The 26,327-nt window shown below is 48.1% G+C and overlaps 1 pseudogene; it reads right to left on the minus strand.

The window, feature by feature from the left end:
- Positions 1-4,737: 4,737 nt before the first annotated feature.
- Positions 4,738-26,327, minus strand: part of LOC147748184 (SERPINE1 mRNA-binding protein 1-like) — a 118,480-nt pseudogene continuing 96,890 nt past the window's right edge.

Consider the following 26,327-nt stretch of genomic DNA (forward strand, 5'->3'; position numbering starts at 1 on the left):
CAGCCGTAAGATGTGTCTGGGAACTGCGCCCGCAGAACCCGCGTGCGGTCTCGTACTGTCACGCTAGCTGGGCAAGTGCACCCACTTGCCAGCCCCCGAACCTTCCCTTGACTACATATTAGTCACCCCTATGGTAGGCCTGCGGGCAGGGTGCGTTGCAGGTGTAAGGTAGGACAAGCCCTGATGTGTGTGGCATGTCCTAGTAGTGACTTACAACCAAAATCGTAGCTCACTATTGAAGGCTACCTGCTCCATTAGGCCAGACTGAGCTGTTGGAATGATTACACGCTATAGTCCCAGCAGGCTCAAGGAGCATGGTAGCGAGTCATGTTTAGTATGCCTGAACTCAGGATGATAAAATATTTCTTGTAGTCAAGTTTGTTTTAGTATCCTGTGTTTGCAAATGCTACTTTTAGAAAGTTAGCATTTGCTTGCCTAACCATTTCAGCCCGCCTCTGCTGGTATGTGTATCTGACTGTCTGGGATGTATGAGTGACAGGGCTGGGGAGAGGGCAGGTGGTGAATGCGCACATTACACCTTAGTGGGAGGTAGGAGTGGCTCTTGACTCTGGATCTTGCTGTGCTCTGCCACCACAATGCTGGCTCCACCCTCCTGGGGAGCGACTGATGACTCAGCCGACATCTGGCCCAGGAAGGGCGCAGCCCCATCAACCAGGTACTCTGGCTGCCCCTGTCCGCACAATGCTGGCTCCACCTCCTGTGGGGCGTCTGATGCGCCTGCCCCTCACCCTGAAAGCAGAAGCCGGATTACCCCCGCCGGAGTACTCAAGGACTGAAAGTGGCTATGCAAAGGCCCCCCTGGCCTGCGAGAACAAAAGAAATGCCCTATAAAAGAAGGAGCCCTGCTCCTTGAAAATTAGATCCGGTTTGGGCTACAGAAGGAACTCTGCCCGACGAGAAGGACCGTGAAGGACAAGGAAGGGTGCTGTCTCTTGCCTGTGTCTGGTGCCTTGCTGCCGAAGGAGAGGAGAAAGGAAAGACTACGAGAAGACTTTTGCTTTACAAGACTTTGTGCCAAACTCTGCTGAGAGATCTCCAAGGGCTTGCTGTGAACTTGCCCCCTGACCAGCGCCCCAGGACCAGTTGGCGCTACACCCTGAAGGAAGCGACTGTGGGTGCTGCTTATCGCCGCAGTACCGACGGAGGAATCTCCTCCAAGGCAACGACATCCACCTGACCACCGTGACCAGGGCCCAAAGCAACAGCGAAAGCAAAGTGAGGTCCAGCCGCCGCTGGCCCGAACACCGTGACCGCAACTGCACCGGGAGCCCGAGAGCAAAGCGAAGGAGCACCCGTCCGGTCCGAGCTCTCGAGTTGACTGCGCCACGAGCAGCCAACCCACTTGCAAAGACGGACAATTGCCCTGTGAGAATCCACTGAGTCGGTATCTTGCCCGACAGCTCAGCTGTGAGCGCACAGCTGCACCGGCACTTGGCTGGGTACGTCCTGCACTTGAGGACCGTACTGCCACTTGCCGCCAACACCCAGCCACCGCCTCCAGGGTCGGAGCGAACGCCAAAGGAAGGACCCTGCCGCCACAGAGCACCGCTGCCCCGGATGACCCGTGACCTGCTCGGCTGAGAGCCGCAACGAACAGCGACCCCGGGAAGGCAACGCGACGTGGGACAGCTCCCCTGGAAGCCACCCGCTCCACAAGAACTTTGTCGAACCGGCCTGAATGCCCTAAAGAACGCTTATTGCTAGAAAGAACTGTGGCAACTTGAACTAAGTAATTTGGAACCGATACCTTAAAGTGCGTTAACTGTATTCACAAGCCTGCTTAAAATCTATATTAAGATATATATTTTTACAGAATACAGTCTGGTCTCGTTGTGTGGTGGGTTGGTTGTGAGGGTGTAGTATTGCAAGTGTTTAACCCTATGTGCCCCAAAGATTAGCCTACGACTGCTTAAGCCACACTACCTAGAGGGTAAGCAGAGGTTGTCTGGAAGGTAACCCTCAGCCCTGACGAGGAAGAGGAGAGTCCCTGCTTGTCGCTAGTGTTGCACTGCGCCAACTAGAGACTCCCCCTTCCTACATATTGTATAATAAATGTGGGATTATTGTCTTATTGTATTGATGATGAACTGCACCAGGTATATAATAAAAATATATTTTTTTAAAAGAAATTGTTTTATTAGTCATCCTATCAAGTCCTTTTATGTTCTCTTGAAGTGGTAATGGTTCAATTTCACAGGGGAATATTAAATAAGCTAAGAAATCATAAGGGGCTTGAAGGAGTAGTAAGCACCCTTCAGCATCAGACAATGGTGGTGGTGGGGGGGGGGGGGGGTATCAGTGGGGTGGGAGAGCCCCTCACAGGTGGAAATTGAAAATCAGTAGCTGAGACCATGAACGATTCGGAAAAAGGAAATGTTTTTTGGTGTACATTCCATATAATGGTGGTCACGGCTGATGTAACTGAGTAGAAAAGGGTACTCCATTTTTCACAAAACAGCCTATTACCCTTTTCTTATCCCGCTCCTCGTCCAAGAATAGATGTTAATGGAACGGTATACTTGTTACACCGAATTTTGTAAAGCAAACTTCATACCAGGTTTTTTTCATTTTTAGGTCTCGGCTAGAAGCGCGCGAAGCGCATTCTCTCCGAGAACTATAGTCGTCGGCTCAACCGACAATGGAGACAAGAGCTGGCCACGCGCGCAGCATCGTCAATGGGAGAGGGAGAGACAAGAGCTGGCCACGCGTGCATGGGATTTGGTCGCGCGCGTGAGTCAGTCTCCATTTTAGTCTCGGAGCTGCCGATGTGCATGCTCACGGCGACGGAGGGCAGAGGGCAATCTGACAGTGTGGAGCGGGCTTTTACTTCGTAATTATCCAATTCTTATCTGGCGTTAACTTCTGTATCTACTTCCCATCCTCGAGTGCAGCGTGTCAGCTAGACCGGGCAATCAGATGCGTACTACATGCAGCTTATGACCTTGCACTCGAGGATGGGAAGTAGATACAGAAGTTAATGCCAGATAAGAATTGGATAATTACGAAGTAAAAGCCCGCTCCACACTGCCAGATTGATCGCAATCGCTAAAAAGAAAGAAGGCTATTCCAGCCAAATAAGACAGTTTATCCACAGTCTTCCGCCTAGAATTCGACATAAAGAAAAAAGGCCCTGATGAGATTCCAGGAACTGGTTTCCTGGTTTCGAAACGCGTCGGCAGGCATGGCAGGCATGGCACACTTGGAGGATTAATTTGTTCATAATAGCTAGCAAACATTATTAGTTAGCTTAGATAGTATCAACTAGTTTCATCAATTTGATTGTATTCCTCAGTTTGCCACCAAAAAGGCCTCCTTTTTTCGGATTTGTCTCTCATTTATTGAAATCAATTGTATAGAAATGTTGGTATGGTTTTTGGTGTTGAATAAGGGTTTTTTATGGATAATGTTGTTTGATGTATTATTTTCATTTTTATAAATTGTTATGTATAGTATTGTAAATATATGTACAGTTGGGTCTTTTTTGCTAATCAACGTGTAAAAAACTTTGAAAAGAAAAAAAGAAATTGAATGGTATGAAAAAAGAATACTGAGTCAGAATCAAATAATAAATCATTCTGGCCCTTCTAAAATTGTGTCTGTGTTAAATAAAAGCGGTTTAGGCATATTTTGTGTTTTACAGAAGATCAGGAAGCATGCATACTGAACCGGCACCTCCTCACCACTTCTTGTCAGCCAATAGCAACCCCCATGCCCAGAATACACAGAGCACTACACTGCTATGGCACAGCATTACCAACTGCCTGCCTTACTGCCCCTACACTGTTACCCTGCAGTGCAGCCACAGGACAGTGGCTACATTGCCCGTGTCTGCCCCGCAACATGTTGTTCCTGCCATGCAGGTTTTCCCACAGCCGGGTGCAGTTAATAAGTACAGGGACCCAAAGATATGTGGCATCACGGAATAAGAACGGACGTGGTACAGGTAGGCTTTTTTTTTTCACTTTTATGTAGCGCAAACTTTACCCGCAGGTATCAGAGCACTTTAAATCAGCATGCTTATAACAAGCAAGACTAGTTTTAAATGTAGCTTAAATATACTGCATTAAACATCAGTGCTGCTCGTCTGACCACACACAAAATATTAAAATGCCATCCAAAGGTGGCAATGTATTACCTAGGGACAAGCATTTTATATTTATTTGACCCACAAAAAGACTCACTTTGGAACACAAACACTTGGGGTAGCGAAAGGTGCAAAGCATCAGAAAAGTCATCTTTAACCAAGCGGTCTTGGCATGACCACTGAGCCAAATACAGCTGCTTGGATTTTCAAATGTGCTTTAAAAATATTCACAAGTTCATAAATCAACTGTTGACTAAAGAGCATTAATAGGGAGGCGACAGATTTGGTCGGGATATTTTAAAATTTAAAAGAATTATGACTAGGAAGTTAGCATCACACAACACTAACATCTTGCCAAATTAATTTTGCACGTCACCGACAGTGTGAAAAGTAAAGAAATCACAAACAGTGTGTTACTTGAAATCAGTTTGTAGTTTTGGGGAGGGGGGAGAAAACAATACACAATCCTTAAATTAAAAACAAAAAAGAAAATGGAGTGAAAGCTTTAGGGTACACACACTTTTCACACCTATATTTCAAGTTTGGAAACACATATCTTCATGCAGGAATACAAAAAAGTATCCATGAATAGTGCATAATCTCTGAAACATTATGAAAACATCCCTGCTCCCATTACATTTCTAAATACAAAACGGACTACTATATTGTTGCTTCTGTGTAGCAAGAGAAGTCCATTTTCAAAACAGATACAATTCAGTCTTTTGGTGTTAATGGTATGAATGACAGTCTTAAATTTGTTATAGTTGTTTAGGATCCATAAGCATGAAAAGCCTTGTAGAGGAGAGCCCAACCAGGGCATCATGGTTGACTTAAAATCCAAGTTAAGATAAAGCTGGGAAAGCCTCTGCATCATCCACATCAGGAGCTGATGAAACAGTCAAAACATCAAAAGAGCGAGGCATTCCTCAAGGCATTGCAAACCTAGCATCAAGGGCTGGGAAAGGTTTCTCTGACCCAGGATGGAATGGAGCAGCTCCTGGTTCACTGGGTGAAATCTTGTCAGTCCTGCCTCCTCAGCTAGGCCTTCCGCCACGATCACGCCCACCTCTGCCTCCTCTACCACCACGTCCAGGGCAGCCAAGGTCTCCAAAATTGATTTCGAGCTGGGATGTAATGTCATTTGCAGGTCGACGGAAATGATGATCCAAATCAGGGACTTCAGTTGGACCCTCTTCACTCTTAACCTTGTGAAGAACAAATCCTTTCTTCCATTGATCATCAGCACCCTCATTTGGTTTACAAATATTAAATTCAACCTTTGCCCATTCTTTGTCTTGCATAAATTCCATTCATCCAGTATCATTTCTTTAGGACCTTCTTCCTTGACTTCTTCCACCTGATTTTCCTTGTTCTCAGAGTCAACCACAGGATGCTCCTCTCACTCTGGAGTTTCTTCTGTCACAGCAGAGTGGTCCATTTAACTTATTTCATCCTTCACTGTTCCCCAGTTGTGAGATCCACTGCCACCACATTTGTCCTCATGCTTAAGGCCACTGAAATATGAAGAAGATCGGTCACTCCCACTGTGCCTGTTAAATTCCAGTTTACCACGGGAGTCAAAGCCATCTCCTCTTCCCAATCCACGCCCACGACCACCACGTCCTCTGCCACCAGGACTATCACGCCCCGAATGGGCCTGTCAATAATAGGCTTATCTACAGAAAATTCTCCCCCTTCAGTCTTCTCTTCAATTGGTTTATCAAACCGACGCTCGCGAGGTGGCCGTCTGTCTAGTCTCCTGCCAATGGACTTGCCTTCACCTTGAGGAGAAATCTGCTGCTGTTGCGGTTGTGGTGGTGGAAGTTTTTGATCGGGCCTCCTTTCTACCCTTCAAATTCCCTCCTTCTTGAGCGTGACGGGCGGCTGCAGCGGTGCCTCCTCCTTCTTGTCAGGCAGAGGGTTCTTGCACTCAGACAGCACTCAGACAGCGAGGGCTAGCTCCAGGCCCCGCCGCATTGGAGGAGTATCGCCGCTAAAAGGGGCCATCATGCCCGGACATCTACAGGAAGGCTTCGGCTGTGTCGTAACCAACCGGTTCGACCAGCTCTTCGACTGCGAGTCGGACCCGTTTGGGGTGCTGAAGGTGGGGCAGAGTAAGAAGGAGAATGGCGGTGGTCCCGGTGGTCCGGGATAAGGCAAGACCGCTACTCAGGCTGCCAAGCAGCTCAGGAGGCTGCAGTGGCCTCTTGACAAGCGCATTTACCAGCCAGTCCCAGCAGCAGCAGGGCGTTTCCGGCTGCTCGGCTTCAGGCACCCATTCAATGCCCTGTCGCCTCTCCAAAGAAATGATTACTGCCCTGGCAGATCTATGAACTGCCCACCTGCTCAGCCTAACACTTAATTGATTTTTTCAAACTGATTCATCTGGCTGTTAATTAATACTCGTAATAACAAAAAGAGAGAGAGGGTCAAGGGCACTCTCGGTCCACCTGGTTAGTATTGTTAAACAACTAAAGAGTGTCGTAAAGAATATGTTTTTAGTGCGCACTAGACACAAAGAAAAGGAAAAACCACCCAGTATGAGCCACAATGGACATCAGAGGGGATTTTTCAGGAAGCCCTCACTCACCACCCTGTTTTTAAAAAAAAAAATATCTGTCATCTTCTGACCTACATGACCCTTTACAGACTCTGTTTCTCGCTCCCTATTGAATTAATTTCATTTTTTTAAAACAGTGCCCCTCTCTGGGTCACCCCTCTGGCTTTTGGACCTTTTCGGCCACACTTGAACCATTGTTCTTTATATATTCTTTACAAGACCCTGGCACTTCATTTTCTACAGACAAAGCACTGGAAGCATTGGCTGTTGCGAGTGAGAGCTGGTGGATGTGCCACATCAAACTTGCTTAAGCAGAAGAACATGTTCCTGGTACCTGAATGAAATAGCCTTTCACCGCCCACAAGTACATGAAAACATGAAAAGAGGGACTTGAAAGGTAGTTTGAAGAAAATTATAATGAGTGGGGGGACACCTGCTACCTTGTGGGATGCAGTCAAAGCAGTGATCTGCTGCAACTTAATCTCTCACTTGGAAACCTTTGAGCATCTTGCAAAACAAAACAAGCATTGGCACACCAAGAGGTCTCACCTATGCAAGATCTATTGGCTTTAGCAAGGTGTTTTAACCATGTTATACACTATTGTGGCTGCTCTTCAGCATGGCAAAAAATGTTAGTGGCACAGGTTGGGGTAGATTGGCATAGAGTAGAGTGGGGTAGAATGGAGTGGGATGAATTGGGATAGACTGGGGTAGACTTGAGTGGGGTCAAGTGGGGTAATTTGTGATGGATTGGAATAAGGTAGATTAGAGTTGGGGAGTTGGGTAGATTAGCATGGTAGATTGGAGTGGGCCACACTGAAGTCGGGCAGATTGGGGTGGAGAGGGGTAGATTTGGGTGGGGTGTGGTAGACTGGAGTGAAGTAGATTGGGGTAGATTAGAGTGGGGTAGATTGGAGAGGGGTAGAAGGGGGTAGGTTAAATTGCGGTAGATTGCGGTAGAGTGAAGTGGGATATATTCGGGTAGGTTTGACAGGAGTGAAGTACATTGGGGAAGAGTAGAGTTGTGAAGTGGGGTAGATTGGCTTAGAGTAGAGTAGGGTAGAATGGAGTCGGATGAATTTGGGTAGATAGAGGTAGACTTGAGTGGGGGCAAGGGTGGTAGATTATGATAGATTGGAGTAAGGTAGATTAGAGTGGGGGAGTTGGGTATATTAGCATGGTAGATTGGAGTGGGGCAGACTGAATTTTGGCAGATTGGGGTAGAGACGGGTAGATTTGGGTGAAGTGTGGTAGACTGGAGTGAAGGATATTGGGGTAGATTAGAGTGGGGTAGATTGGAGAGGGGTAGAAGGGGGTAGGTTAAATTGTGTAGATTGCGGTAGAGTGACGTGGGATATATTCGGGTAGGTTTGAGGGAGTGAAGTACATTGGAGAAGATTAGAGTTGTGGATTGGGATAGACTGGAGTGGAGTGGGGTGGAGTAGACTGGAGTGGGGTAGATTTGAATAGGGTACTTTGTGTTGAGTGGGGTGGAGTTGGGTGGATTGGGGTGGGCTTGGGTAATTGGACTGAAGTGGGACAGATTTGAGTGGCCTGTGGTAGATTAGACTGAAGTGGAGTGGGGTAGATTCAGTAGAGTGAAATGGAGTTTCGTAGAATGGGGTAGAGTAAATCCACGTAGTGTGGAGTTAGCATGTTGTGGTAGCTCCCCGCCTTTGCAGGCAACACATTTTCAATTGAAATGACCATTACATTTGCACCAAAATACAGGTTTACTGCACACAAACAATAATGTGTGCAAATGTCATCACCTAGATTATTGATGTGTTTTGATCGTATTCAAATAATTGTTTCCACCACACTTCAGAATTACAAAAAAGTGCTCCAATTGTACTAATTCTGATATATTCTGAAACATCAGCAGACTTCGTTTTTTTGTTGTGTGCTAGAAAAAAAACAGCCTACACTCTCTCCTCTTACATGGGTACTCAGCAGGATTGTCACATAAATTCTCTCACTTTGACGGCAGAGAAAGAAAAGCAAACACCAAGCTCCCTTGAAAGACAGCTTGACACTGGACCTCTGTCTTTGAATACACAGCAAATGTTACAACAGCAAGATTTAAAGGTCTGTTAACAGAAAGCGAGTTTGTGTAAGAACACAGTAAACAAGGTTTGGGCAATGGGAGTGACAAACTGAAGCTGGACGACCTAAAACAAATAAAGACAGCAAATAGAAAGCCAGAAAATGCAAGTTACAAACCGCAAAGCCAATGGTCAGCAATGGGCGGAATGCATTCCGAGGTCAGCTTTCTGAATCTCCCCAAGATGTCTTTAGCAAACCAGACAGATGCGCTGTCTGGTTGTCTTCGACCTAAAAGGGAAGCTCCAGAAGGGCAGCTTGCCCAGGAAGAACAGCAGCATTAACCCGAGAACTTTGCAGGACTAGGGGAGACTTAACACCAACTGTCAATGAGGGAGGCAGCTTGTTGGACTTGGCCCTCTTGGCAGGGTCATCCCTGAACTTTTTGCCTTCCTCCAATATTCTCTCTGACCTGTTTTTGTTGGTTTAATGACTCTGGGCACTTTACCACTGCTGACCAGTGCTAAAGTGCATATGCTCTCCCGATGTAAAGTGTACCTGTAATTGATTTCCATGATTGGCTCATTTGATTTACTTCAACAAATGGTCTCTGTTACCAGATTCCTGAGAGCCTTGCTAGTTACTATGAACCATACACGACACTCAATGGGGTCGGTCATGGAAAATTTATACTAGGCAGAAAAGGAGAAATTGCTCCTTTTCTAGGTGTCCCCTCACTCACCAGGGTTGCCCCATGGTGACATGCTTCATCATTGGGGCCATCCCAGTCCTCTACGGGCTGGGGCGTGCTACCACTTGCGAGTTACGTAGGAGCACTTTCAAAGACTATGTGTGGTGCATATGTGATTGTGGAGTGGGCTACGTGATGTATCTAAAAATACCTGCCCAGTAGGTTTACAATAAACTTTATTCTTGCCTCTAGGTGGTAGTATTAAAAACGAGGTGGAAAGATAGGGCGCCCTAAACGTAATGTGTCAAGGTGTACCTATCAACTCCTATCGTCAACATGTTTCAACTCCTATTGTCAACATGTTTCGTGCATACCCCAAGCACTTCTTCGGGACTACACAGGGACCAGCCCTGTGTTCGCCACTCCTTAGCTCTGTGATGAGTTATTTTTAATAAGATAATTAAATTGAAGCAGACTATAATAAGTGCATGCAGTAATACCTACGTATTTGATCCAAACACGTGGTTCATGTCATGGGACCTAACTATGCCCCATGGATTCGGAGGGGTTCAGTATCCCAGCAAATTTGCTTAGAGGATACCTCCCTCTTATAGGCACCTACTTGTGTCCCTCCGGTCCGAATGTAACTCATCACAGAGCTAAGGAGTGGCGAACACAGGGCTGGTCCCTGTGTAGTCCCGAAGAAGTGCTTGGGGTATGCACGAAACATGTTGACGATAGGAGTTGATAGGTACACCTTGACACATTACGTTTAGGTCGCCCTATCTTTCCACCCCGTTTTTAATACTAGCACCTAGAGGCAAGAATAAAGTTTATTGTAAACCTACTGGGCAGGTATTTTTAGATACATCACGTAGTCCACTCCACAATCACATATGCACCACACATAGGGACTCATTAGGATGGCGGACGGAAGTGCCTCCGCAGCCCTGGAGCATGCGGAACATGCCTATTCTCCGTCGGCCCGTCGCGGACACTCCGTCCGCAAATCAGGATAGGAAATATGGGCCAAAATCCGTCCGCGGCGGTAGATCACGGTCCGCCGCACTACCACACCCAACCACGCGGCGGACGTAACCTATCCAGAGACTCCGCCGTACGGACTGACGTCTAGGACCGTCCTCCAAATCAAGATGGCGGAAAATACACATAAAAGCGCAGCGGAAAAACAACCTGCCTGGACACTGCGGATGCCCCACAGAGACCATACCCACCACGAGCCGCTCGCCGACATGGACCCTGCACTACACGCTTACCCGATACTCTTCGCGATCCACCACGTCCTAGTCTTGGCCCACCATCGAGGACAACGCAGGTAGGCTACAAACCATTCGCTGTCTGGAGAGGAGTACCTGGAAGGTCCGTGACGTAGGGAGGGGGGAGTGACATGTCCCGGAAACCACAGATGCGTGTGTAGGGCAGCGCCTCCAAGGGTCGTGACCCAGGTAGGGGGGAGTGACATGCATCTGAACCCACTGCCTTGAAGTAAATACAAATACACATCACCATCACACACGCAAGAATGACTCCGACAACCCACGACACATGATTGTCAATTTTATTAACGCATAATCGGAGTAACATCACAGTCTAGGCTCGAGCATGGGAAGTGTGGACACCAGAGCAGGTACATCAGATGCAGTACATCAGTATGAGAATAGCAACAGGGCAGTGTGGACACCAGAGCAGGTACGTCAGATGCAGTACATCAGTATGAGAATAGCAACAGGGCAGTGTGGACACCAGAGCAGGTACATCAGAGGGCATACATCAGTATGAAAACAGCAACAGGGCAGTGTGGACACCAGAGCAGGTACATCAGAGGGCATACATCACTATGAGAACAGCAACAAGGCAGTGTGGACACCAGAGCAGGTACATCAGAGGGCATACATCACTATGAGAACAGCAACAAGGCAGTGTGGACACCAGAGCAGGTACATCAGAGGGCATACATCACTATGAGAACAACAACAGGGCAGTGTGGACACCAGAGCAGGTACATCAGAGGGCATACATCACTATGAGAACAGCAACAGGGCAGTGTGGACACCAGAGCAGGTACATCAGATGCAGTACATCAGTATGAGAACAGCAACAGGGCAGTGTGGACACCAGAGCAGGTACATCAGATGCAGTACATCAGTATGAGAACAGCAACAGGGCAGTGTGGACACCAGAGCAGGTACATCAGAGGGCATACATCACTATGAGAACAGCAACAAGGCAGTGTGGACACCAGAGCAGGTACATCAGAGGGCATACATCACTATGAGAACAGCAACAGGGCAGTGTGGACACCAGAGCAGGTACATCAGATGCAGTACATCAGTATGAGAACAGCAACAGGGCAGTGTGGACACCAGAGCAGGTACATCAGATGCAGTACATCAGTATGAGAACAGCAACAGGGCAGTGTGGACACCAGAGCAGGTACATCAGAGGGCATACATCACTATGAGAACAGCAACAAGGCAGTGTGGACAACAGAGCAGGTACATCAGATGCAGTACATCAGTATGAGAACAGCAACAGGGCAGTGTGGACACCAGAGCAGGTACATCAGAGGACATACATCAGTATGAGAACAGCAACAGGGCAGTGTGGACACCAGAGCAGGTACATCAGAGGGCATACATCACTATGAGAACAGCAACAGGGCAGTGCGGACACCAGAGCAGGTACATCAGATGCAGTACATCAGTATGAGAACAACAACAGGGCAGTGTGGACACCAGAGCAGGTACATCAGAGGGCATACATCACTATGAGAACAGCAACAGGGCAGTGTGGACACCAGAGCAGGTACATCAGATGCAGTACATCAGTATGAGGATAGCAACAGGGCAGTGTGGACACCAGAGCAGGTACATCAGATGCAGTACATCAGTATAAGAACAGCAACAGGGCAGTGTGGACACCAGAGCAGGTACATCAGAGGGCATACATCACTATGAGAACAGCAACAGGGCAGTGTGGACACCAGAGCAGGTACATCAGAGGGCATACATCAGTATGAGAACAGCAACAGGGCAGTGTGGACACCAGAGCAGGTACATCAGATGCAGTACATCACTATGAAAACAGAAACAGGGCAGTGTGGACACTAGAGCAGGTACATCAGATGCAGTACATCCGTATGAGAATAGCAACAGGGCAGTGTGGACACCAGAGCAGGTACATCAGAGGGCATACATCAGTATGAGAACAGCAACAGGGCAGTGTGGACACCAGAGCAGGTACATCAGATGCAGTACATCAGTATGAGAATAGCAACAGGGCGGTGTGGACACCAGAGCAGGTACATCAGATGCAGTACATCAGTATGAGGATAGCAACAGGGCAGTGTGGACACCAGAGCAGGTACATCAGATGCAGTACATCAGTATGAGAACAGCAACAGGGCAGTGTGGACACCAGAGCAGGTACATCAGATGCAGTACATCAGTATGAGAACAGCAACAGGGCATTGTGGACACCAGAGCAGGTACATCAGAGTCAGTACATCAGTATGAGGATAGCAACAGGGCAGTGTGGACACCAGAGCAGGTACATCAGATGCAGTACATCAGTATGAGAATAGCAACAGGGCAGTGTGGACACCAGAGCAGGTACATCAGAGGACATACATCAGTATGAGAAAAGCAACAGGGCAGTGTGGACACCAGAGCAGGTACATCAGATGCAGTACATCAGTATGAGAATAGCAACAGGGCAGTGTGGACACCAGAGCAGGTACATCAGATGCAGTACATCAGTATGAGAATAGCAACAGGGCAGTGTGGACACCAGATCAGGTACATCAGATGCAGTACATCAGTATGAGAATAGCAACAGGGCAGTGTGGACACCAGAGCAGGTACATCAGAGGGCATACATCACTATGAGAACAGCAACAGGGCAGTGTGGACACCAGAGCAGGTACATCAGATGCAGTACATCACTATGAGAATAGAAACAGGGAAGTGTGGACACCAGAGCAGTTACATCAGATGCAGTACATCACTATGAGAATAGCAACAGGGAAGTGTGGACACCAGAGCAGGTACATCAGAGGACATACATCAGTATGAGAAAAGCAACAGGGCAGTGTGGACACCAGAGCAGGTACATCAGATGCAGTACATCAGTATGAGAACAGCAACAGGGCAGTGTGGACACCAGAGCAGGTACATCAGATGCAGTACATCAGTATGAGAATAGCAACAGGGCAGTGTGGACACCAGAGCAGGTACATCAGAGGCAGCACATGAGAGGGGCTAGGTGCATCAACAGTCCATGGCATCCAACAGCTACATCAGAGGCAGCACATGAGAGGGGCTAGGTGCATCAACAGTCCATGGCATCCAACAGCTACATCAGAGGCAGCACATGAGAGGGACTAGGTGCATCAACAGTCCATGGCATCCAACAGCTACATCAGAGGCAGCACATGAGAGGGGCTAGGTGCATCAACAGTCCATGGCATCCAACAGCTACATCAGAGGCAGCACATGAGAGGGGCTAGGTGCATCAACAGTCCATGGCATCCAACAGCTACATTAGAGGCAGCACATGAGAGGGGCTAGGTGCACAAACAGTCCATGGCAAGGCACAGGTCCAGCAGAGGCAGCACATGAGAGGGGCTAGGTGCACCAAGAGTCCATGGCAACGAACAGCTACATCAGAGGCAGCACATGAGAGGGGCTAGGTGCATCAACAGTCCATGGCATCGAACAGCTACATCAGAGGCAGCACATGAGAGTGCATACATCAGTATGAGCCATTAAAGCAGGGCACTGAATCAGTGCCCCAAACCATGGCACTGTCGCTGATGCAGTTGCAAACCTTTTAACATTTGTCAACAATTTTAATCCTTTGTATTCCATTAATTCAAGTCTTTAGTCATTTGTAAATCTAATACATCCACGGAAATGCCAATTTTCCACTGTTTCTCATATCCTTGATGGGCCATCCGAGCCTCTTCATTCAAAAATACGCACTGAAGGCATGTTTCATCTTTAAGCAGTTTATTAAAACCCAATGCATTTCAGGCCTCTAGGGGCCCTTCGTCAGGGGTAACTGTAAAAATTAATTAAACAAATATTAACATACAATACGCCACTGAGTGACCTGAGTGCAGTGTGGACACCAGAGCAGGTACATCAGAGGGCATACATCACTATGAGAACAGAAACAGGGCAGTGTGGACACCAGAGCAGGTACATCAGAGGGCATACATCACTATGAGAACAGAAACAGGGCAGTGTGGACACCAGAGCAGGTACATCAGAGGGCATACAACAGCAACTTACATCACACTATCAGGTGGATTGCGTCAAGTACCCGCATCGGACAGACTGGCAGCACCAGAAACCGGAGTGTGACACACAGCCACAGATGTAGTGACTGACACATGGCCCATAGACCCAGATACACTGCCAGCACCTGATACAGGAGTGTGAGACACAGCCACAGCCCGAGTGACTGACACATGGCCCATAGACCCAGATACACTGCCAGCACCTGATACAGGAGTGTGAGACACAGCCACAGCCCGAGTGACTGACACATGCCCCATAGACCCAGATACACTGCCAGCACCTGATACAGGAGTGTGAGACACAGCCACAGCCCGAGTGAATGACACATGTGAAGGACTGGGTTATTTAGAACCCAGCGGTGCCAGGGCACAACACCTGAAACCTTCGCGTGGGTAACCTGCTCCGGCGTACGAATCACAGAGACACGGGACACTTCCTTCGGCGTCAAAGATTCAAGGTTTATTTGCTGCAGGGAACACAGATATCACAAGAAGTACATCGAGTGTAATTCGGGGAGACTGCTTCAAATTGGTTCTGTGGATCGCTCCTTTTATACAGTTTTTACCCATGGGACAACATGATACACAAAGGTTTACAACCCGGTTCCCACCATCATCCCCCAGAGGGGTCGCTTTGGTCACTTTGAAACACATGAGGTCCGGAACATAAGTGCGGAAACATTTGGCGGTTCCCAACTGTAAAAACCCATCTTCCCACCATTAGCGAATTCCAATCAGCAGTAAAACTGATCGAAATAGGAACAAGGACAGGTGCAGAGGAAGACGGAGACAGTGGGGAGATCGGAAAGGGTGTAAAAGGGCAGGTATCGGGAAACACGAGATACAGGCATCAAAGGGACGTGCCTAATGAGATGCACGGCTGAGACAATAAGTCCGTGCGGCAAGATGAGCCTCGAGCGGCGCCATCTGCTTTACAGTAGCATCCCCCTCGTCATAAAGACACTTACAAAGAACATGTGTCTTCCGCAAATATCTTGGGAGTCCCAGGGTCGCGAAGCGGACAACGTCCGTTCGCTGGCTACTTGAGGGCAAGAGACAAAATGGATGCCGTATCTAAGATGGAACCCGTGGGTACGGTTTAGGTTAGCGCAGCGAAACTGCGTACACCCACTAAACTCGTCATTTGCGGTTCATAGATACCAGACTCGACTATATTCGTGCGAGTCGTACGCACCACTTACAATTGTCACGGAACCTCAGACGCTCCTTTTGCCCTCATGTAGGCAAGCACTAGTCGGAATCATATTCGATATTCATCAGACCATCGAGATGTTGCTGTAGCATAGCTCTGTCCAATCGAGTCCCATTGGTAACAGGCGTCTGTCTCATACACGTTGTAGCACAGAGGCCACATAAGGCAGGACCACACTGCACACAAAGGCAACACGTGAACAGGAACACTACAACAACTCCGACGATCATCAGAATCTTCCAACCCCAAGTCGACATCAGGCCCCAAAACCATCCAAGTAGCGTCCAATCCCCTACATCCACGTGTATGGATTCGGAGATCTTATGCAACCTCGAGATGGCTTGATAAACAGTCGGAGCATTATCTGGAATGAAAATGCAGCAGCTCGAATGGATCACCTTACATACCCCACCTCGATCTGCTAAGATGACATCTAAAACCATACGGTTTTGTAACGTCATAAGTCTATCCGCCTGAAGTTCTGTGGTGATATTACCAAGGGCACTGGCGGTAATATTAGCTGTCGATTCTACCACTCGAGTCAACTGTCTCAGGTTCCTACTATTAACCATAGGTCCCCAAAACGGGAGGAAACCCTTGAAAAAGTCTCCTGCCTCTTGACCGGCAGTATCCTCTTCGCTAATTACGCCTCGTACAACTCTAGTCTTATGATAATCGGCATCTACAGTGAACGTCGGAGGCAACAGATTTGCAATGAAGCATGAGCCCATGAAGTCAGCGGGCAACCATGCATATGCACGATCATAGCAGATAAAGTATGTACCCTTGGCAGCCAGAAACACAGGGGACGAGAACATTGGCAGCATGTAATTTTCAGTGCAAGCACTTGCTCCAAGTCGGGCTTGCGATCATCGGCCACGACCCATGAGACAAAAATTACCAGTGTGGGGTACCACCCATATTGGAGGCGAGCTTTTGAGCTGCTTCTCGCTGGTGAACGCACTATATTCACCTCTACTAGGACCCTATAGGCTTGTATCTCTTCTTCGGGAATAAGCGAGGGATCATAGATATCGCTATCTAAATCCTCTATTGCTATCGACAAAGGTTTTTGATACGAGGTAGGACCAGAGTAGGGGGAACGTGGTTCTCGAATGGGGTGGAAACCCAGTGCGCTTCGAAACATTGTTTGAAATGCTCGAGCTGACCCTTGGGAACTATACGGTAACACCAGATATGGAATTCCCTTATCCGTAGTGTGTGGCATCAACCCACACACCCAACAATTAGTAGTGTTAACCACTAACTGATGCTGATGAAGGAGCTGAATAAAGGAATTGTTGCGGAATTCTACACGTCTAGCCTGTTCGTGTTCGGGTAACATGTGAAAGGAATGAGGAGAAACAGTAGAGGCAAGTTTAGGGTCAGGAGTAGGAGTAGGTGTAGCAGAAGGTAAGAAGTAAGACATCGTGTAATACACCCCACCCGCCAATAATGCAGAAGCAGTCAAAAACAATACAAACAGTTGGAATATAAAACATTTGGTACGACTGAGTTGCTGCAGCTTGAATCTGTGAGCCTGAGCTCCCTCCAAATCATTCAGCTTCGAGAATGCCATTCCCTACGACCGTCCGCAACGTTTCTTGACGCACTTCGTTCTGTGTAGCAATAGTCAATCCCTAGGAGTTCCCAGGAACCGACGGCCTTTAACCTAGCGTCAAGACCTACTATCCAGAAGGAAGTACGCGCGCGGCCCTACGGCCTTTAATGCACAATGTATATATATGCAAAAACAAAGTCTCTCAGCTGTGGAAGCAAAAAGTATAAGGAAGGAAACTCAATATATATATACAGGAATAATTACAGTAATATGAATGTTCAAAACTGATCACGGAAAACGGGATAATGCAGTTGTCAATACAGCAAAGCAGGATCTTTTATTAGTCTTTAGTGCGAGATCGCAAAAAGTATCGGGTTTTCCCAGGACGTGTCTGCTCGTCAAACAAAGGATCCGTTGAAGAGACAGCGTCCTGCTGATCAGTTGAGTGTTCTGGTCTTGAGTCTTTTAACGACAATTGTTCAACAGTGTCTTTCTGCTGCGCTGAGGATTCTCCAACAGGCTGTGCGTCGCTGAAAGGTACAAACGCCGGCAATCCTTCGGTTTCAGTTGATGCAATGCCTTTCCTCACCCACGAGTCTGCTGGCAACGGAATGGGGACTTTCTTTGTGTGGGTGGCGTGCACCCAATTCTTCCGTCCCTCGAGACGAACAGCAGTCCTCGTGGCCAGGAGCACCTGGTAGGGTCCGGTAAACCTCGGGTCCAGGTTATTCTTGCGTGAAAAATTTCTCGTCACCACCCAATCTCCGGGCTGGAGCTGGTGGCCTGGACCCTCCGTCTGCGTCGGCAACGCGTCGTAAACCTGTTGGTGAATTAACCTCAGTTTAGCAGTCAAGTCATGTAGATAATCGATCAACATTGGGTACTCAAGATCAGAGAACATTCCTGGCCTAGGAACCCCCCACACATTCGCAGGACGGCCGAACACTATTTCATAGGGACTAAGCCCTACTCGGGAGTGTACAGTCGCCCTAGTTGACAGTAATGCTAAAGGTAAAGCGTCAGGCCACGAAAGACCAGTCGTAGCCTGAATCTTCGCTAGCTTTAGTTTAAGGGTGCCGTTGTACCCCTCAACCAATCCAGCTGACTGGGGATGATTGGCGCTGTGGAATTTCTGATTAATTCCAAGGCCCTTACACACACTCTTCATCACACTACCCACAAACTCACTTCCGTTATCTGACCACACGACTCTAGGCATTCCATACCGAGGAAAATATTCCTTCAGCAGGATTTTCGCAGTAGACAAAGCAGTATTGTCTTTAAGAGGATAGGCCTCGATCCATCGGGAGAATGCGCAAACCACAACTAAAACGTATTTCAGGTTATTGCATCGCTCCATATGGATGAAGTCCAATTGAATCACCTCAAAGGGACATGAAGGGGGAGCAAAACTGCCAGGAGGAGTTGGGGTTCCTTTGCCAGGATTGTACATCATGCACACCATACAATTCTTCACCAAACGTTCAGCACACTTCGTGATACCATCATTCTTCCACACAGGAGACAACAATTTGCAAATACCTTTCGCGCTAATATGTGCTAACCCATGCGCCATTGTCACAACGGCCAGCACATACGCATCGGGCAACAACCATCTTTTCTGATCCGACAAATCAATCCAACAACCATTCGCATCCAACTTTCCCGTGCTTTCGTTCCACTTCGCCTTTTCAGTCTCGGTGGCCTCATTCTGAATTTCTTTCACGCTTTCAATAGTGTCTTCACACATGCTCGATTCCGTAGGCCACCTAACCGAACTCGTCACATACATTCGAGTGCTAAGGTTCCGGGCAGTCTCCTTAGCAATCTCATCCGCAAACGCATTACCACGACCAACATCATCCGTCACCTTACGATGCGCACTACATTTAACAATCGCTACTTGTTTAGGCAACGTCAATGCATCCAAAAGATCATTCACAAGCTGGCCATGCTGGATCTTCGTACCATGCGACGTCAAGAAACCTCTCTCTCTCCACAATCGTCCAAAACTATGTGCGACGCCAAATGCGTATTGGCTGTCGGTAAACACATTCACGCGTTTCCCTTTCGCTAACACACATGCTCTAGTGAGAGCAATCAATTCTGCAGCTTGGGCAGAATTCTGATTCAACCTTGCAGTCTCAACAACAGTATTCAACGTTACAACAGCATAAGCAGTAGTCACATCGCCATTCGGCAACTTAAAACATGACCCATCCACATACAGCGTACCATCTGGTTCTTCCAATGGGGTGTTTTTAAGGTCCACTCGACCTTTTGTTTCCTCCTCTGTCCTCAAGTAGCAATCATGCTCTGCTACTTCATCTGACTCTGCGCTAATTGGTAACAAAGTTGCCGGGTTCAGAACATTACAACGTTTTATCTGAATATGACTTGCCAGCAACGTCAACTCGTACCCAGACAACCTCGCACTTGTCAAGTGCTGAGTTTTCGTACGATTCAAAAGAGTATCGACTGCATGCGGAACCATCACCGTAAGCATATTATCCATGACCAGTCCTGCTGATTGTCGGATGGAGACCGCAGCTGCCGCAGTTGCTCTCAAACGACTCGGCAATGCTCTAGCTACTGGGTCCAAGGTCGAGGAAAAATATGCGCATGGACGCTGTTTACCACCAAAAGGTTGCGTTAAGACACTCAAAGCACAACCTTCCCTCTCGTGAACATATAGTGTAAACGGTTTACTGTAGTCAGGAGTACCCAACACAGGAGCCGAACATAATGAATCACGCAATTCAGAAAAACTTTTCTGACATTCTTCCGTCCATGGTAAAGGAGTTGAAACATCCTTGCACGTAAGAGCCACCAATGGTTTCGCTAGCAAGGAAAAATTAGGAATCCATTGCCTGCAGTACGACGTGATACCTAGAAAGGCAAGCACATCTCTTTGGGTTTTTGGCACAGCCATTCGCGCAATCGCTGCAATTCTCTCTGGGGTCAACCTCCTTCCCTCCTTTGACAATAAGTGACCTAGGTAGGTTACTTCTTGACAACAATATTGGAGTTTAGAAGGGGACACCTTATGATTCAACTCACAGAGATGTTGCAGCAACGACACCGTAGCAATTTTGCAAACGTCCTGAGTATCAGCAGCCACCAATAAGTCATCGACGTATTGGATTAAGGCCGCACCAACCGGCAACCTAAACGCATCCAGTTGACCCTTCAAGGCTTGACTGTAAATCGATGGACTTTCACAGTAGCCCTGAGGAGCGCGTTTGAACCGGAAGCTGCGTCCACCGAGAGAGAAACCGAAAAGGTCTCTGCTCTCCTCGGCAATCGGGATGCTGAAAAACGCATTTTTCAAGTCAATCACCGAAAACCACGATGCAGAAGCTGGAATCAGAGTCAGTAGCGCCGTGATGTCAGGCACAACAGGAAATTGAGGAACCACAATTTTATTCACCTCCCGTAAATCAATAACAAAGCGATAAACAGGCGGTTTTGAAGGATCAGTACGTTTAAGAATGGGCAGCACAGGACTATTGCACACGTTTCCCCGAGTCTCTTCGATAACATCTTTCTCGATCAGATCATAAATGATCGCTAACAATGCTCGTTCACCATCAAGAGAGATACGATACTGGGGAATACGTGGCAATCGCACATTAGATTTCAACTGAACAACATAAGGGGAGATATCAAGTAGGCCCACGTCATTTGGACCCGTTGCCCACAAAGACGCAGGAAGAGAACTCAATTCCGGTGGAAGCTTATCGAGAGACAAATACATAGGAGAGACAACCCTCTCTCCTAACGTAAGCTTTACACCCGCGGGAGAACAATACAAAGTTGCGTACAAACGTTTAAGCAAATCCAGGCCCAAAAGATTTTCACCACAACCAGTAGTCAAAATCAACGGAGCTTGAAGCTCACGTGGCCCTATCATAAGGGGCAAAGGGCGCGAAACTGGATTGCTAACGGGGGCGCCGGAGAATCCAACGGAAACATTTGTTAAGCCAGACAAAGGTGCGCCAGGGAGTTTCGAATGCATAATAGAACTTTTCGCTGCACCAGTGTCCAACAGAAAAGGCTCAACGACGCCCGATGTAGCAACTGCGACGTAAGGCCCTCTCTGATCAACCGGAACTGATACCACTCCCTCTCCTTGTCTTTGGCTGTCCTAGTAATTACTGTCGTCAGTTCCCTGATCGACGTAATAATCGTCTACATTGTACTGCGCAGATCGTCCTTGCGATGATCCACGTTGATCGAAACAATTATTAGAATTGGATGAGTTATCTGAACGATCGTTCTGAGCACCACGACCTCTACCACGTGATGCCTGCTGCGAACCACCACGACCTTCTCTAGATGAGTTACCATTATTACGTTCATTCAAAACAGGGCAATTGAATTTAATGTGTCCCTCCTGTCTACAATAAGCACATTGATTGTACCCTAACGATGATCTTTGGGAGGAGGAATCATTACGCGGTTGCGATCGATTCGACTGCGACTGCGATCTATTTTGCTGAGGCGCATTCTGATTTGAACGCGGAGGATACGCTTGTTGCAACAACACTTTAGTTTTCAGCTCTTTCGTCTTTTTATCAGAACGGTCGTTCTCCTCTTTCTCTCTATTCTCATAATATTGTGCCGTAGCCAATATCTGAGCTGAGGTAGAAACGGCCCATGCACTTTCCGAATTCCTTAATTTATTGCTCAAATCGGGCAGTAAGTTCGAAACAAATTTATCCACAAACAATCGCTGACCACCCTCGGTACCCATATCCTGTCCACTATGGTCGATGAATGCCTCCTCGAACCTCGTAAAGAAGTCGGAAACACTCTCGTCCTTCTTTTGTTTACAAGCTGACAATTTGTCCCAGTTCACCCTCATAGCCGGCATAAGAGTTTTCATTAATGTTATTATTCGTTGAGGAAGAGCAGTAATCAGCTGTTCAGGTTTAGCCCCACCAGTTTGTAAACCATCCGCCGCTACAATGGCAGCCCAATCACCACCTAATTCGTTTGGATGATTTTCCTGTCGAATCTTAGCCCATACAGGTTGCGGCACGACATTGCCGAACAACATATCGATATCGGCAAGATTCATTACCGTAGCATCTACGAGCTGCGATAATTCTTTATAATACCCTGCAGGATTCTTTCGAGGGTCAGGCAAAGATTGCTTCACCTGTAATACTTCCGATCTTTTCCATGGGAGATGTATCCATACTCTCTGGAAAAACGGCGGGATCGGAGGGTTAGCTCCAGGATTACCTGGCATCCAAACTGGCGGAACTTCACGCATAGGATACTGACCAGACTCATCTGATTGTCTTTCGACATCCTCAACAAACAAGGCTTGGGGTATAGGAGTGGGACGAAAAGATAACAATCGTTCAACAGCACGTCGAACATTAGTATCCACTATCAGTCCATTCGAGAACTGAAGCTGAAGATCAGACAAAGCGGTGAGCACCTCGTCAGGTGCATCGGCCGCTATCTGATCGTAAAGGAACTTACACATTTCATTAAACACATATCTCTGGGTTGGTATATTGAATTGACAAAATGTCTCGAGGACAACACGGGGTGGACTTCTAAGTGGATTTACCATCCAACCCATCGCCATATTATATAGCGCAACGCGTTCTCTGTTTCCAGGAAGCTGACTACGTCTCTGAGGACCATCGGAACCAGCGGACCCATGAACAGGTCCGAGCGAATGAAAGAAACTAGCCGCAAGAGGAGAATTGCGACTACGAGTAGAGGGAGAAGAATAGGACACAGGACTAACAAGAGAAGGAGTAGAAACAGTAGAAACAGCAGGAGTTAACAAAACAGGAGCAGTAGCGGGAGCAGGAGTATGTGGAAGCGGAGGAGCAGTAGGGATTGCAACAGGCAAAGGAGCAGGAACAGTCGGAAGAGCGGGTGCAGGTTGAGGAGCAGGCGGAGGGAGAATAGGCGGAAGAATAGGTACGGCAGGGACCACAGGAGCTGCGGTACCCTGTACGTACGGAGGTGGCGACTTCATAAGATAGGACATTAAAGGATCCTCAACTGCCTCTTCCTTCTTTTCCGACTCCGTAGGCAAAGCGGGATAACACTTATCTACAGTCATACGCTGTAGTCTGTCAAACACTTCCTTATCCTTATCCTCCTTATCACGCTGAAATTGCTCTGCTTTCTTCACTATGGTAGCAACATTATCTCGCTGATTTCGTTTAGTCTGTCTGATTTCTTTCTGTCGGGCTTCTTTGCGCCACAACCGAAAGGCATCAAACATGGCCGGCCTTGACTTTCTTTCAAACAATTTAATTTCTAGATTATCTAAGATCGGGGCCGCGAAGCTACCATGAGGTGGCCAACGAAGGTCGTCGTCCTTCTTCGTGTATTTAATCCAATAATCGTTAAAGGTAATTGGGCCTAGCCCATGTTTACTGTAGAGCTCATAAGTGGGAGTTCCAATCGGAGGTATCGGACACGAGTCCTCCAGTCGGGAATCCGTACCACAAGGTCTGAAACAACTAAACAAAGTACTGCGACCAGGCATCTTGCACACTAGCCGAGTTTCACAAACTTCAAGGGTTACGGGATTTACCAAGTCCCAGCAAAGAACAAAACCCTCGGTTTTTGGCGGCTGCAGTCGTCAAACAACACAACAAAGTACCAAGAACTACAAATGCAATGGAACCATGCAACCACTAAGTAACCACAACCAAGAACTCTGGGAGCGACCCACAAATACTTAACTCAAAGATCGATGGCGTCACCAGGAAGGCCCGTCAATCGTCTCGCTCTACCAAGGTCTACGCCAGGCGCCAAAACAGGTCTACAGTCAGGGCAGCAGTCCGTCGCAGCCGTCAGGAGGCGGGAATCTTCGCGGGAAAAGTCTTCGGGCCACTTATTTCGACAACAGGATCGATGAAGCGGAGTGCACCTTCCCTCGGAGATTTCACACGAAGTTCCTCACGATCGTCGGGCTTGGACCGGTACCACTGATGCAGCCCCACGTTGGGCGCCAACTGAAGGACTGGGTTATTTAGAACCCAGCGGTGCCAGGGCACAACACCTGAAACTTTCGTGGGTAACCTGCTCCGGCGTACGAATCACAGAGACACGGGACACTTCCTTCGGCGTCAAAGATTCAAGGTTTATTTGCTGCAGGGAACACAGATATCACAAGAAGTACATCGAGTGTAATTCGGGGAGACTGCTTCAAATTGGTTCTGTGGATGGCTCCTTTTATACAGTTTTTACCCATAGGACAACATGATACACAAAGGTTTACAACCCGGTTCCCACCATCATCCCCCAGAGGGGTCGCTTTGGTCACTTTGAAACACATGAGGTCCGGAACATAAGTGCGGAAACATTTGGCGGTTCCCAACTGTAAAAACCCATCTTCCCACCATTAGCGAATTCCAATCAGCAGTAAAACTGATCGAAATAGGAACAAGGACAGGTGCAGAGGAAGACGGAGACAGTGGGGAGATCGGAAAGGGTGTAAAAGGGCAGGTATCGGGAAACACGAGATACAGGCATCAAAGGGACGTGCCTAATGAGATGCACGGCTGAGACAATAAGTCCGTGCGGCAAGATGAGCCTCGAGCGGCGCCATCTGCTTTACAGTAGCATCCCCCTCGTCATAAAGACACTTACAAAGAACATGTGTCTTCCGCAAATATCTTGGGAGTCCCAGGGTCGCGAAGCGGACAACGTCCGTTCGCTGGCTACTTGAGGGCAAGAGACAAAATGGATGCCGTATCTAAGATGGAACCCGTGGGTACGGTTTAGGTTAGCGCAGCGAAACTGCGTACACCCACTAAACTCGTCATTTGCGGTTCATAGATACCAGACTCGACTATATTCGTGCGAGTCGTACGCACCACTTACAATTGTCACGGAACCTCACATGGCCCATAGACCCAGATACACTGCCAGCACCTGATACAGGAGTGTGAGACACAGCCACAGCCCGAGTGAATGACACATGGCCCATAGACCCAGATACACTGCCAGCACCTGATACAGGATAGGGCTCAACTGATACAGTGCCACTACCTGACACATGCGAGTCAACTGCAGCGGCGCCACTGGGACCACTGAAATGAAGAGCCACAGGGCTGTATGGTCCAGGAGGCAGGGTGGCTCTGGGAGCGGGGGATAGTTGCAATTGGCCGACATCGGATTGGGCATGTGTCAATGCTGTGTGTCTACGTTTCTTGTGGACACGTGACTGCACCCTGGACAGGACAGGACTGGCAAGTGGGCCGGACTGAGAAGAAATATCACCCACCATGGGAGGTGCATCTGCTGGCGGGGGAATGCTCTCTGGGGACGTGCTGGAGCCTGCTTGTCGTTTGCTATGTGGCTGCCTTCTGGCCTCTGCAACATGTGTCATGGGGGATGCTACTACAGGGTCCACTTGCATTTGTTCCTGACGGGCCCTGATGGGAGTGGAGGTAAGGGGTGACTCCACTGCGGAGAAATCTGTATTCTGTTTCCCAGAAAACAGCAGCCTCAGGGCATCAATGGGTGATGTATGCCTGTCCTTGACAGCGCCACTGTCCATGGGAGATGCCTTGGCCCTTGGATGTTCCATTTCCGTAGGAGGAATGTTGTCTGTGGACTTTCCCTGTTCCCTGGATGGTGCCCTGTTCCAGGCAGCAGACTTGTCGTCTGTGGTGTACCTATCCCCAGGACACACCTTCTCCCTGTGTGTGTCCCTGGCCCTGGGAGTGTCCGTGCTCTTCTTAGGTGTGTTTGTCTTGTGACTGTCCTTGTCCCTGCCCTTGGTAGAAGCTCCTTCCTTCCTAGTCTCCTTGCCCTTGGGAGTGGCTCCTTCCTTCCTAGTC

The sequence above is a fragment of the Lissotriton vulgaris genome, chromosome 1_1, assembly GCF_964263255.1.
Source record: "Lissotriton vulgaris chromosome 1_1, aLisVul1.2, whole genome shotgun sequence".
Lineage (NCBI taxonomy): Eukaryota > Metazoa > Chordata > Amphibia > Caudata > Salamandridae > Lissotriton > Lissotriton vulgaris.